Raw genomic sequence first — 12,544 nt, 5'->3', positions numbered from 1 at the left:
CCATCTGGCTCCAGATGAACCGGACACTGTGAGACCGGCCCGGGATTTCAAACTTGCCCCGAATCTGAAAGTAATGAATGTGTAAATGAACCATCCTTCACTACAATGAATAACGCTGCTTAAATACCCGCATCCACATCAAATAATTGTATTATACTAGAATGAATTGCAGCCAGTCGCTGTTTCTTTTCTGTTTGTTAATATTCAATCACCAAATATGAAAACACAATCAAAGCATCCTCCTCATCATCACCCCGCTGCTCTATCCATAGATTAGCTATTCATTCATTAAGATCTGATCAGAAGCAGCTGATCAGTGGGACTTGTTTGCTGCACACAGCAATTCCACCACAGGATTAATCTCAGCAAAGGTGGAGCTCATTTATACGTGAATTACTCTTAGTTTAGGGGCAAGTTTGAAATCCCGGACTGTCTCGCAGCGTCCAGTTAATCTGGAGCCATATGGTAACCTTAGTTTCTTTATTTCATTTATTTGGTTGGGACCATGTGCAATTAAAACATTCTTGATTGAACATGCGATGACGCGTTGCACATTCCGATTTAGCCTAAGCTAGTTTTCATCGGTTGTCCCAAAAACAGTTCATGTAACTTCATCCATTTGAGTTTGATTTATAGTTAGTTTGAACATTTTCATTCAATTTAAAAAGTAAACAGCTAGCTGAGGCAATAGCTGGCTTTTTTTAGAACTTGTGCTTTTTGCGAAAGAAACAAAGTGCTGGAATCAGGAAAGACGCGGAGATGTAGACGGAGAGAAGCTGATCAACCAGAAAAGGGATTTACCAGTGAACTTATGGTCTGTCAAAGCAACAGTTTACAGGCCTGCGTATTTCCTGCAGATTTGGGCTTGCTGTTTTTTTGCAGGTGTTTTAAATGTTTGAGAGCCACGGGATGCAGTTTTTTTAAAGCTTGTTTGAGTTTTTTATTTTATTTTATCTGACTTCAGCACAAAGTTATTGTTTTAAAAACTGGTTGCAGGAGTAGTTTGGGCGATTGACTGGCCTCGATGTATCCAGCTGCCTTCAGCATTATTCACACCCTTCATAGACTAGAATGGGTTTTAGCAAAATAAATGCAAGTGTACATTCAGTATTTGTTGTATAAATGAATGAAAACATTAATATTTTTAGACATACATATATTTGTTCCCATATGTTCTGTATATCTGTCTTTACAACAGCCAAAAATGTCAGCATTTGCCCTGAAACTTTGTGTCTTTCCAAGTTCAGTAATCCTCTCATCTATGGTCAGGGGGACCTTTTCGTTTCTCCGTGTCTTCTCTCTTCCTTTACAAGAGAGCTGCGCTGTTGTTGTTGTTTTAATAGTATGATTATTGATTGCAGATAAAAGCCAGACTAAAATGGTCGTTTAATACAGGTTTGAGTCCAGTGATTAAAATGTTTCATTGCTGGGTAAGAGAATTGCGGTCACTGGTCGATATATGAAATGAATGTTCTTAATTTGGTAAATGGCATGGGACTAATTGCAATGCATGAACAGCCACACCTTGTATTTTCTTTCACACCTGTCTAACTGTGGTTTGCACATCGTCAGCAGGCATTCTGCGCATTCCTTTCTGTGTGAATGTAGATCTGTTCTGCACAACAGTAGCACAAATTCCCCCGCTACATTATGCTCGGGACTATAGCTGTAATATACGAGACAAATTATTCTTTAGCAATGTCTCCAAATGCATTTTAGATCTTTTTAGAATGCATTTAGAAATCTTCAACGGATTTAGAGGTGAAGTGATCATTCGACTTGCCCTCTCCCCTCCCTCCAGACAAAGGCACAGAAAAAGTCCCTTTCACAATCAATAATTTCCGAGAATCACGGGCTTACCGCCCTAGTCAGTGCAGCAGCACTCGAGATACCTCAAATACAGTGCTGCTTGAGTGAGTGACTCTCAGTGTGTGTTAATAAATCAATAAGAGAGGATTTTAAAGATTGTTAGTTAGCATTCGGGAGGGAGGGAGGGAAACGTACTTTCAGTTTACTGCCGTTAATGACGGTAAACTGACAACAAACTACCGGAACTGATTCCCGGGTACAAAAAAAAAGTCCCTTCAGTTCCACTGTAGTTATGGCAGTACTAATGTAAATACAGTACATATAACACATTTAAATACATTGGCAACAAACTACAAAACTCCCCCCCCCCCCATTCTCCCCTCCCCCCCACCATTGCCTTTCATATAAGTAAGTTGAGCTACTCATTTAGTTTGAGTTGCGAGAGCTTTCTCCGGATCTGGCTGCAGTCCTAAGAAGTAAGTTTGTGTAACTCCTTAATGCATTTGAGTTCAATATACATTTTAAAAGTCTAGTTAATTTGAACATTTCCATATCATTTAAACAAACACTTTGCTGAGGCAATAGCTGGCTTTTTTTTTAGCTGCCCTTGCAGCTCTTCTGTTTCAGCCCTTTTTGTCTCTCCATGGAATCAACCAGATTCCAAAATCTGGTCAGGAAACTGTGATTTGGGAATTGGGTTGAGTAAAGGAATAGGATTATTCCTTGTAATAATTTGAGGATCCGAGTCAGCCAAGCGAATCACATTATTATTATTATTATTATTATTATTTATTTCTTAGCAGACGCCCTTATCCAGGGCGACTTACAATTGTTACAAGATGTCACATTATTTCACATTATACAGATATCACATTATTTTTACATACAATTACCCATTTATACAGTTGGGTTTTTACTGGAGCAATCTAGGTAAAGTACCTTGCTCAAGGGTACAACAGCAGTGTCCCCCACTGGGGATTGAACCCACAACCCTCCGGTCAAGAGTCCAGAGCCCTAACCACTACTCCACACTGCTACCCATTACCAGACCTGAGATTGCAGCAGACCGGAGATTGTACTTCAGTTGTACAATTTTATATGCCTACCTGTCCTTCATGAAGAGGCAGAAACCAGCTGTGGGGAAAATTAATGATTGAATGTAATTAATGATTGAATGTAATTTTTAATTTTACTAATACAGATGGTTGGAATGTATCTGTGTTTTGATTTTCCCCCTTTTTTCAATTCCTCTCCTCTACAGACGCGGCTGTAGAATAGGTTTAAGGTTTAAGAACTCTGTATAAACAATGAATGGCAAATGGTCTTTGGAAATTTAAAAGTGATTCTTGATTAGATTAAGAAACAGACACAGGAACAGATATGCAACTGGTCCTGGAAGATACCAGTTATTTGAAGTTAAGCGTCTCCAAAAAGGTGACAATGGTTTGGAGAGAGCTGAATAATTTATTGTTCTGTTCTAAGTAGGGGGAGCAATGGAATTGCAGGGCAAGCATGCTGTGATGATTAAAGTATTTCTCTTAAGAGAAATTAAGAATTATATGAGAACACATAATATTGATGCAGGATCTTATTAATCAATAAAGTTTGATGAATCTATTACAAACTTGTAACTTGACATTTTGAGGGAAAACTATAATGACTTAACTGTTTATATGGAGAAAATACTGAAAATATTATAAATATAACATTAAAAATAACTAAATAGACACATGTATTGTAATATAGACTTTAGTAAAATGTTTTCCTAAAATGTTATAGTTAAGTCAAAAGGGTGAAACAGTGTACCGAGATGACAGATTTGGTTGTGTATATCCAATCTGGTATCAAAATATTCATATTGGACTGAGCAACACAGATTTACAGGTCAAATGAAAATCCAAGTCAGATTAAGGAAGTTATGAGAAAAACAAGTTTTACATCATTCATTTGAAAATTAGGTAATTAACTTTAAAAACCTTTGAAGTTAAAATACACCTCTTTCTGATATCAGCCACCAATCAAAGAACTTATTTTGAGAAAGACAGTGATTGGCTGAGAGTGCAAACACACCCCTTTGGCGAAAGTTTAAGAAAATGTTTTGTGCACTAGAAGGATGTCTAAAAAAATTCCATCTACTTGTGACCATTTGATTTGAGGACCAAACTACCATTTCCTGTGAAAATTTGTGAACACTGTTGGAAGAAAACTTGAACTATTAAAGGAAACTTTGAAAGCTGTGAAAACTGAAAAGGTAAAACAAATTTGGTTTAATTAAATATTGTCAGCCGAGGTAACTTTGTTGGGTAGCGTAAGCTGGACAATTATTATATTTATTCACTATACCTTACAATAAGGAGCGCTGTTATTAAAAACTTCAAGTGAAGATCAACGTGGGATAGTCAATAACTTTGATTCAAAGAGAACACCACTTCCTTCTTCAAAGACACTGACAAAACCTGGAACGGATCAAAAACTTTTGGCTAACCATTGGGATTTTTGCTACCCAAGTGGAATTCTTCATTGACTGAGTTTAGACCCGAGTTGTTGCAACCAGACCTATATATATTTTCATTCTGGAAAAAGTTGCCTATGTTAGTTAAATGTATGTTTCTGTTTGAAATATTATCTAGAGATCTGTTTTGTGTAATACAATAATAAAATTCACATTGTCTGTGGTTTGTTTTGTTTGAAAGTGGACACTTTTGTAAGTATAAAATTCAAAGCTTTAATCATTAAAAATTTAGCCAGAACTGCAAGTGCATAATATAATTCTTAAACCAGCACCCTCCAGAGACTATACCCTGTCCTTCATGAAGAGGCAGAAACCAGCGCCCTCCAGAGACTATACCCTGTCCTTCATGAAGAGACAGAAACCAGCGCCCTCCAGAGACTATACCCTGTCCTTCATGAAGAGACAGAAACCAGCGCCCTCCAGAGACTATACCCTGTCCTTCATGAAGAGACAAACCAGCACCCTCCAGAGACTATATCCTGTCCTTCATGAAGAGACAGAAACCAGCACCCTCCAGAGACTATACCCTGTCCTTCATGAAGAGACAGAAACCAGCACCCTCCAGAGACTATACACTGTCCTTCATGAAGAGACAGAAACCAGCACCCTCCAGAGACTATGCCCTGTCCTTCATGGAGACAGAAACCAGCGCCCTCCAGAGACTATACCCTGTCCTTCATGAAGAGACAGAAACCAGCACCCTCCAGAGACTATACCCTGTCCTTCATGACGAGACAGAAACCAGCGCCCTCCAGAGACTATACCCTGTCCTTCATGAAGAGACAGAAACCAGCGCCCTCCAGAGACTATACCCTGTCCTTCATGAAGAGACAGAAACCAGCGCCCTCCAGAGACTATACCCTGTCCTTCATGAAGGGGCAGAAACCAGCGCCCTCCAGAGACTATACCCTGTCCTTCATGAAGAGGCAGAAACCAGCGCCCTCCAGAGACTATGCCTTGTCCTTCATGAAGAGACAGAAACCAGCACCTTCCAGAGACTATACCCTGTCCTTCATGAAGAGACAGAAACCAGCACCCTCCAGAGACTATACCCTGTCCTTCATGAAGAGACAGAAACCAGCGCCCTCCAGAGACTATACCCTGTCCTTCATGGAGAGAGAAACCAGCACCCTCCAGAGACTATACCCTGTCCTTCATGAAGAGACAGAAACCAGCACCCTCCAGAGACTATACCCTTTCCTTCATGGAGACAGAAACCAGAACCCTCCAGAGACTATACCCTGTCCTTCATGAAGAGACAGAAACCACCACCCTCCAGAGACTATACCCTGTCCTTCATGAAGAGACAGAAACCAGCACCCTCCAGAGACTATACCCTGTCCTTCATGAAGAGACAGAAACCAGCGCCCTCCAGAGACTATACCCTGTCCTTCATGGAGAGAGAAACCAGCACCCTCCAGAGACTATACCCTGTCCTTCATGAAGAGACAGAAACCAGCACCCTCCAGAGACTATACCCTGTCCTTCATGAAGAGACAGAAACCAGCACCCTCCAGAGACTATACCCTGTCCTTCATGAAGAGACACAAACCAGCGCCCTCCAGAGACTATACCCTGTCCTTCATGAAGAGACAGAAACCAGCGCCCTCCAGAGACTATACCCTGTCCTTCATGAAGGGGCAGCGCAAATCACTGTGAGAGATTTGGCGCTTATCCGATGATAACTGGCACGTGCGTGATGATAACTGGCGTTTGCACAATGATGTCGTATGTTCAAGAAAGCTATCTCGTATGTGAAAGATCATACAGTTTTCTCGTACATACAAGTTATTATCACGTATCTACAAGATCATATAGTTATCATAAAGTACCAGTTATTATCACATGTGTACTAGATCATATAGTTATCATATAGTACCAGTTATTATCACATGTGTACGAGATCATATAGTTATCATATGGTACCAGTTATTACCACATGTGTACGAGATCATATAGTTATCATATGGTACCAGTTATTATCACATGTGTACGAGATCATATAGTTATCATATAGTACCAGTTATTATCACATGTGTATGAGATCATATAGTTATCATATGGTACCAGTTATTATCACATGTACGAGATCATATAGTTATCATATCGTACCAGTTATTATCACAGGTGTACTAGATCATATAGTTATCATATAGTACCAGTTATTATCACATGTGTACGAGATCATATAGTTATCATATGGTACCAGTTATTATCACATGTGTACGAGATCATATAGTTATCATATGGTACCAGTTATTTTCACATGTGTACGAGATCATATAGTTATCATATAGTACCAGTTATTATCACATGTGTACGAGATCATATAGTACCAGTTATTATCACGTACGTATGAGATAATCCCACTATTTTTTTTTCATCTTGCAGTTCAGGGCTTCCATAAACAATCAAATTTCCTTCCTAATAAGCAAATACAATCTATCCATACAGAGAAGAAGGACCAGAGACACAGGGTAAGATGCTTTAGATTTTATTTCCTTCAAGGATGCATTTGGAAGCATGATAATTATGCATTGCATTTGTCGGTGTTGCAACAGTTGTGCTCAGCATAACAACGTTTTGAAAACATGCATCCTCTAAGCGTAATAGCTTCACCTGTAATACGAACAGTATGTCCTGAAAAATAAAAACAGTTAAAAAAATTAGTTCTACAAGGACAAAAGATAGGAAGCATGAATTCTTTCATTTGCAGTCTGATGGAAACATTTCTTGCTCTGCCTGAGTAACTCACTGAGTGTCTCGCTCTCTGAAGCTGAAGTCTTGTGGGCTACTTCATTGTAATATTTTTTTTATTTGGAATCAGCAATTATTTTTACCCCTGTTTTCTCCCAATTTGGAATATTCAATTGAGAGCAGCTCAGTTGGAATAAAAACCAGCGGGGTGGGGGGGGGTACTCCAGGACAGGTTTGGGAACGACTGCTATACAGCCTCTCCAGTGCCGTGGCTGCAGGGATTGATTTGGAGCAGGGGTGTCAGTCAGTCAGACTCTGGTCCTGCAGTGCAGTGTCTGCTAGTTTTCATTCCACGCAAGTCCTCCTCAATGACTTCTTTGTTCTAATTATTTAATTAGCTAGATACACTGAACCCCTAATCTATGTCCCAAAATATTATTAAGTAATTGAGAGCAGAAGTTGGAATGAAAACCAGCAGACACTGCAGTACCGACCTACAGGAATGGAGTCTGACACCAGTGGCTTGGAATAAAATAAACTGGCTTCCCCCTCTTACCCTTTTCTCATATGATAATATAAATGTTATGGGACGATTGGGACACAGTGACCCCCATTTCAACACATAAGTTTTGTTTTAAAAGACTTACTGAAACAAACATCAAGGCCTTTACGACATGTTATGTTATCTCTACCATTAACAGTACACACAAGTGTCTCTGCATCTGAAAAACACAATGTTGAGAATCAGCACTCTGGGCTCAGAATTCTGTAAATTACATGTGCTGACATTTGTATTTACAAATGAATAATTCAGGTACAATCAATCAATCAAACTTTATTTTATATAGCATCTTTCAAGGTGAGCCACCCTCACAAAGCGCTTAACAATAAAACTATTCAATACAATAGAAAAATATACAATAAAATATCATAATAGAACTGAATTATAATAATAAGTAATAAAAGGAGAGAAAACAACAACAATTAAAAGTGAAGAACATTTGCTAAGCCTGCGTGCCAGATACAGAGAAGCATGGTTAAATTAGCAGGAGAAAACAAACTAGTAGCACTACTCCTAGAAACTAAGTGTGGAAGATAATAAGCGGAATTCAGCAATGATTAGACTGAAGCCAGAATGAAATGCAGGCTCACAATCAGGTGGAATAAGCGCACAGGGAAGCTTGTCTATGAACTCAATCAAGATATATATGAGAGTAAAAACAAATAACTTCCTTTAGTAATTAGAGTTTGAGAAAGAAAGAAAGAAAGAAAGAAAGAAAGAAAGAAAGAAAGCAAATTGGCTTAAAACATGTTTAAAAGGACTTCACAGGGTGACAAAAATAAAAACCCAAAACCAGAAGCCCTAATTCTATTTTTACAAAGTGGACAAATAGCAGAACTCCAGGTGAATATCACCAATCAGCCCAAATTATTTGTGAGCCACAACTCTTTGGAAACAAAAGCATTGACCTTGATAAAGATCTGCATTGCCATCAGAAACCTGCATGACAGAGCTAGCCTACAGAAACAGCTCCGATCGCAGTGATACTCTGAGAGAGAGCAGTGAACAGAGAGAGGCAGCAGGGTTGTACTAGGTATAAATGGGTAATTGTATGTAAAAAATAACATGATATCGTCTGCTAAGAAATAAAATACTCACAGCCGCAGAGGAGAGCCAGGGAGAAAACGAGCATGAGAGTCTTCATGGTGTCTGCTGGTCTGGAGCTGTCGAGGCAGGTCTGTAGAGTTGCAGTGGAGAAGCAGACATATTTATACCAGAGCACAGCACTGGAGGGGCTGCTGGCACTGCCACTTACATAACAGGCTTGAATTTGAATAAATAAAAAACATTAAACAAAATAGCTGCAACGTGGCATCACATTGACAGCTGACTTCATTAGATAAACATCACTGTAATATATTTCTGAAGTTGAAAGATGTTTGTCACAGACTTGTCTGGGGTCAGAATTCAGATTACTGTCCTGTATTAGAATGTATTGATGAGAAAAAAATACACGTATCTCAAAAACTGCAAAACTGTAGTTAGAGCACTTTAATAGCCATGGGCCCCGGAGTGTATGAGTATTAAAGTGGTCTACTTCAGGACATTTCTGTCATCTTGAGAAAATGAATTTCCTGAATTTCTCATATCAATAATGCAATTCTTAATATCAGCAATTTTTGTTGTTAATATAAAAAATGTAATTCTGAATATCAAGAATTATCAGTATTCATTTTTTATATAAAAATACAATTCTTAATATCCACAATAGTATATTATTATATACAAAAAACTATGTTTTTAGTGAAAGTAAGAGCTGAACCCACGACCCTCCTCCGGGTCAAGAGTCCAGAGCCCCCTAACCACTACCTCACACTGCTGCTCTAGCACAACCCTGCTACCTCTCTCTGTCAGGTAAGACCGCCACGGCGCTCTTACTTCACCCATGTTTTGACCAGGCTTTCCAGCACACACTGCTTAACAGGTGGGTTCACTTTAGACAACATAAGTAACCACCACTGGGCAGGTCAGTGAGTTGCTGATGATTCAAAAGTTCTCTAAAACAGCCTAATATATACCTTAGAACAGTGGTTCTCAATCCTGGTCCTGGGGACCCCCCTGTGTCTGCATTACTTTTTTTCAACTCAATTTATTAACACTCAATTCAACTAACAATTTGCCTAATCAAAGCTGTCCGGGGATGTGCTGGAGTTATTCCGTCAAGGGGATAGGATTTTGGAAGAAGATGGAATTCTCTACCACTGGGGTCCCACAACAGATCCACTCTGATCAAGGCAGATGTTTTCAGGGAGAACTCATTCGACAACTGTGCCAACTGCACAGCATTCACAAGACTAGGACAACTCCATATTGGCCACAAGGTAACGGTCAATGCGAACGCTTCAACGGGACCTTACATGACCTTTTGCGCACCCTCCCCTCTGAGAAGAAACAATGCTGGACAGAGTGTTTACCACAGGTACTCTTTGCATATAATACCACACCACATCAGACTACTGGCCAGTCTCCCCGTGTTTTAATGTTTGGCAGAGAACCTCAATTAACCGTGGATGGACTTCTTGTTTGGAGGATGTGGCCAGAGGCCAGCAGGGGGCAGAGGTACAGACTGGATGGCAGAACAACAGGAAAATCTGAAGATCTGTGTATCAAAGTGCTAAACACCATATGGAAACAACAGCTCAGCAGAGGGGGAAGGCTAATAACAGCAAGATGAGGGATTGTGCTTTAGGAGGGCCAGCTTGTTTACCAGAAAGATCATTGGAGAAGAGGACGCAATAAAATCCAGGACCTGGAACCCTACCCTTTACCGAGTTGTATGATGTCCCACTGACCAGGGACCTGTGTATTCGATTGCTCCAGTAGAGGTCGCTTGCCCATTGAAGCAAGTCCATCGGACTGAGCTGAGCTGTGTCCAACACACTGCTCACTACCCGGGGAAGAGGAGAATGAGGTCTTAGATCCAGGTATTCCCTTTGATTATTTTAGCATGGAGGATTGTGATTCTGATGAGGACGCCATTATTTTAGAGGTGCAGTGGATGCCACTTGACCAACAAGATAACCCAGCAGAGAGGATGATGCTTGTTCCTGACATTGAGGAGTTCCCTGTATTGAATGAACCAACTAGACGGACAAAGGAGACCACAGCAGGCTACCATCCCAACCCTCATCATATTCCACAAGCTGCAATGTCTCACGGCCAGCAGGTAGGGGCGGAGGTAAAAATTCAGGTTACAGATCTTCCTGTGTCCAGGTTATCCAGCAACTGTAGCAATGTCCCTTATGCTTGTTTTCGCACTTGGCAAGTTTCCTTTGGGTAATTGATGGGGCATTGATTCATTTAGCGGGGGTGGAATGTAACATGTGGGACACTAGGACCATGCAAAAGGAAGATACTAGGAACCCCTATTTGAGGATGCAACATCGATAAAGGATAATTGCAAAGCATATGACATGGTTTATTTAGATTTCCAGAAAGCTTTTGACAAAGTCCCGCATAAAAGATTCTCAAACTGAACGCAGTAGGGATTCAAGGAAATGCATGCACATGGATTGGGGAGTGGTTAACATGTAGAAAACAGAAAGTACTAATTAGAGGAGAAACCTCAAAATGGAGCGAGGTAAGCAGTGGACTACCACAGGGATCAGTGTTAGGTCCTCTGCTATTCCTAATCTACATTAATGACTTGGATTCTGGTATAGTAAGCAAACTTGTTAAATTTGCAGATGACACAAAAAAGTGGCAAACACTGTTGCAGCAGCAAAGGTCATTGAAAATGATCTAGACAAGATTCAGAACTGGGCAGACACATGGCAAATGACATTTAATAGAGAAAAGTGTAAGGTACTGCATGCAGGCAATAAAAATGTGCATTATAAATATCATATGGGAGATACTGAAATTGAATTAGGAATTGTGGCAATGTGCCCCGTCCCTGTGTGCATTTGTGTGTTGCGTGCGTGTGTAAATGTCGGTGTATAGTCATTGGTACACGGGATATAAACGGGTCTGTGTTTCACGTGTATTTAAAAATGTAGATTTGTATTTAGGCACGAGGAGGGCACAAATCACTTCACGTGCTGGTTAAATGTAATATGTGAGCACGGGGTTGCACAGAATTAATTCACGTGCTGGGATTCAAGTGAATAATTAATTAGTAATTGAATCCCAGAACAACAGTATATATAGATGCACATTTTCATTCAGTCGGGGTTGGGTGTTCAGGGCAAAAGAACGGGAGAGAGAGAGGAGGTAAAAATAATAACAAGAACAATAAGTAGTGTTTCTCACCGTGTTTGTAGAGGTAACCAGTGGTGTACCACAGGGATCAGTGTTAGGTCCTCTGCTATTCCTAATCTACATTAATGATTTAGATTCTGGTATAGTAAGCAAACTTGTTAAATTTGCAGATGACACAAAAAAGTGGCAAACACTGTTGCAGCAGCAAAGGTCATTGAAAATGATCTAGACAAGATTCAGAACTGGGCAGACACATGGCAAATTACATTTAATAGAGAAAAGTGTAAGGTACTGCATGCAGGCAATACAAATGTGCATTATAAATATCATATGGGAGATACTGAAATTGAATTAGGAATCTATGAAAAAGACCTAGGAGTTTATGTTGACTCAGAAATGTCTTCATCTAGACAATGTGGGGAAACTATAAAAAAGGCCAACAAGATGCTCGGATATATTGTGAGAAGTGTTGAATTTAAATCAAGAGAAGTAATGTTAAAACTGTACAATGCATTAGTAAGACCTCACCTAGAATATTGTGTTCAGTTCTGGTCACCTCGCTACAAAAAGGATATTGCTTCTCTAGAAAGAGTGCAAAGAAGAGCAACCAGAATTATCCCGGGTTTAAAAGGCATGTCATGTGCAGACAGGCTAAAAGAATTTAATCTATTCAGTCTTGAACAAAGAAGACTACGCGGTGATCTGATTCAAGCATTCAAAATTTTCGACCTGAAAAAAGAAACAAGGACCAGGGGTCACAAATG

At 39.9% G+C, this 12,544-nt stretch overlaps 1 long non-coding RNA gene across 1 annotated transcript; it reads right to left on the bottom strand.

Annotated features, from left to right (window-relative positions):
- Positions 1 to 6,799: 6,799 nt before the first annotated feature.
- LOC131720839 (uncharacterized) lies at positions 6,800 to 8,818 on the bottom strand. Its single transcript, XR_009319732.1, has 3 exons — positions 8,679 to 8,818; positions 7,666 to 7,740; positions 6,800 to 6,961 (listed from the first exon to the last, which is right to left on the bottom strand). It is a non-coding gene; the product is annotated as an uncharacterized LOC131720839 (long non-coding RNA).
- Positions 8,819 to 12,544: the final 3,726 nt, after the last annotated feature.

Source organism: Acipenser ruthenus, chromosome 45 (genome assembly GCF_902713425.1).
Source record: "Acipenser ruthenus chromosome 45, fAciRut3.2 maternal haplotype, whole genome shotgun sequence".
In the NCBI taxonomy this organism is placed as follows: domain Eukaryota; kingdom Metazoa; phylum Chordata; class Actinopteri; order Acipenseriformes; family Acipenseridae; genus Acipenser; species Acipenser ruthenus.
The sequence above is the reverse complement of the archived record's forward strand: the minus strand, read 5'-3'. Positions and strand labels throughout refer to the sequence as shown.